At 44.1% G+C, this 2,893-nt stretch overlaps 1 pseudogene; it reads right to left on the bottom strand.

The window, feature by feature from the left end:
* Positions 1-2,013: 2,013 nt before the first annotated feature.
* On the bottom strand, positions 2,014-2,507 carry LOC142452844 (small ribosomal subunit protein eS12 pseudogene; annotated as a pseudogene).
* Positions 2,508-2,893: the final 386 nt, after the last annotated feature.

Raw genomic sequence — 2,893 nt, 5'->3', positions numbered from 1 at the left:
GAGCACCACACCCTTCTTGTGCCAAATTTTGTTTTAATTACTGACTAAAGTTAAGGAAAATGTTTAACATTGTAATCTCAAAAGCTAAACTCACTGCCATCAAGTCAATACTGACCCTATAATGACAAGGTAGAATTGCCCCTGTGAGTTTCTGAGACTAATAACTCTTGATGGCAGTAGAAAACCTCATCTTTCTCCCATGGAATAGAAGGTGGTTTTTAATTGTTGATCTTGTAGTTAGCAGCCCAGTGTGTTGTCCACTATGCCACCAGGGCACCCTGATACTATCAAAAAACAAACTCACTGCCATTGAGTTGATGCTGATTCATAGTGACCTTCAAGGACAGGGCAGAACTGCTCCATTTACTGGAATAGAAATCCCCAAATTGCTGCAATTTGATTGCTCTGGATTGGACTTTGCTATGGCTCAGATGCTCAAATTTCCAACTATACTGAAGAGTGTTCACATCACAAAACAAGCTTGATTCTCAGAGTCCTCTGTTGATGATCCAAACCCCAAATCCACTGACATTGAGTTGATTCCAGCTCACAATGAGCCTATGTGGGGATTCTGAGATGCTAAATCTTTACAGGAGCAGATATTCTCACTTTCTCCCTTGGAGTGACTGGCGGGTTTGAATAACTGACGGTGCAGTTACAACCCAGAATATAACCCAGTGTGCCACCAGCACTACTTACTGAGTTGATAGAAACAAGAAGTTAGAAATTGGATATCTAAATTAGGGGTAGTGAAAGTCATGAAGTGATTGACTTGATTTCAACAATAAACTTTGGGGAGGGGAATTTCACTGCCATCAAGAAACAAGAGCCAGGAGTGGCTTGCATTCTTTGGACCTTGATTTCCCTGTATCCTGAACCTCCTTGATTTGGGAGAAAAAATTGTGGCATCAGAGAAGTGGCGGAGAAGTGGCCGCAGCAGAAGCAGCAAGGCCAACAGCACAAGACAGAGTGGAGGGCTCCCTCATCCATGGTATAAGTAAAGTTGAGTGCTTCATGCAGGGAACTCACTTGTGGAGTGGAGTTCCTCCCGGCTTTTAGTAGCGGGAACTAGGTTTGCCGATTCACAGAGTTAAAACTGAGCCCTTTGGGGTCAAGGTTTATGGCAGAATGGGATGAACTGTCAGTATTTATCAGCAGTGCTAATGAAGTTGTAACATTGCCAAAGCAGAGCATAAGCTAAGAGGCCATGTGGCTTAGAGATAGAAGATCAGAGAAAGGCATACCTGCAGGCCTGGCATACCAGTGAAGAGACACACCTGGCTGAAATAACTCTATCCTTACCATTTCTGATCTTGAATTATCTAATAAACCCCAATATTTCTAGATGGTCTGTGAGTAGTATGCAGCCATTGAAAGGCATTTTTGAATGTTGTATTGAAGTAGAGTGTACCTTGGGAGGGATAATTAGTGTCAGAATTGGCAAAGGTTGGCAGGTGGAGGGATGTCTGACCTCCAGCTCATAGGAGTTGGTCTTGGGCTGATGCTGGGATTGCTTCTCTTCTGCCTCCCAGGAGGGGAAGGGGAACGTTGGGGAGAAAAGGGGAACTGCTCACAATGATCTCTATATAACCCCCTCCCTGGGGGACAGACAACAGAAAAGTGGGTGAAGGGAGACGTCAGTCAGTGTCAGACATGAAAAATAATAATTTATAAATTATCAAAGGTGAGGGAGGGAGGGTGGAGAAGGGAAGGATGGGGAATGAGGAGCTGATACCAAGGGCTCAAGTAGAAAGAAAATGTTTTGAGAATGATGATGACAACAAATGTACAAATGTGCTTGACACAATGGATGAATGGATGGATTGTGGTAAGAGTGGTTTGAGCCCCCAGTAAAATGATTTAAAAAAAGAAGAGCAGTCTCAGTGGTGGTATAGAAAGGAGAGCAGATTAGTGTGGGGTAAGGGCTTGATAAGGAGGTTTGGGGTAACAGTGGTTAAAGTACTTAGCTGCTTATTAAAAACTCTGCAGTTTGAACCACCAGCCACTTTTTTTTTTTAACAATTAGCCAAGTTTTATTTGCTCATTTTTTGCATTTAAAGTATTCTTCAATAACATCCTTGGCTTGAGATTCTTTGCCATAGTCCTTAACAACCACACAACTGCAACCAACCACTTTCCGGGGTTTTCCTTCTCTATCAATTTTGCAGAGGCCCACCCACTCTCCTAGTTTCTTGTTGTCATCAACCTTAATGAGGTTGATTTGGTGTTCAGCACCCAGGGCCTCCACCAGCTTGACATACATCGGCTCATCACAGTTGGATGCAAGCACACAAAGATGAGCTTGGCGCTTGTCTAAGGCTTTGGCAGCTTCGCGGATTCCACGTGCTAGGTCATCGTGGATGAGGGCGGTCTTCAGCACCTCTTGTAATGCAGTGTTAACGTCCATTACACCTCCAGCAGCAATGCCTTCCTCGGCCATGGCAGTAGGTTACGGGTGGGACCGAATCTTGAACACACCGGAGCCTCCGCCTCCGCACAGCTCGGCGGGGACAGGGAAAGAGCCACCAGCCACTTTTACAGGAGAAAAATGCAGCAGCCTGCTTTTTATGTAATCCATAAAGATTACACTTAGGAAAATGCCTGTTGGACATTTTTACTCAGTCCTAAAAGGTGATTTATGAGACAATGGCTATGGGTTTGGTTTAAGGGGTGAAAAAGAGGTGAAATGAAGGTAGATGTATGGACTAACCTTTTAAGACTTTTGATAAGTGAAGAAAGCTGATGGTGTCCAGCTATCAAAAGATATAGCATCTAGCGTCTTAACGGCTTGAAGGTAAACAAGCGGCCATCTAGCTCAGAAGCAACAAAGCCCACATGGAAGAAGCATACCAGCCTGTGTGATCACAAGGTGTCGAAAGGATCATCAGACATC

This window comes from Tenrec ecaudatus, chromosome 7 (genome assembly GCF_050624435.1).
Source record: "Tenrec ecaudatus isolate mTenEca1 chromosome 7, mTenEca1.hap1, whole genome shotgun sequence".
Lineage (NCBI taxonomy): Eukaryota > Metazoa > Chordata > Mammalia > Afrosoricida > Tenrecidae > Tenrec > Tenrec ecaudatus.
Note: the sequence above shows the minus strand (reverse complement) of the source record. Positions and strands in the feature narration are given on the sequence as shown.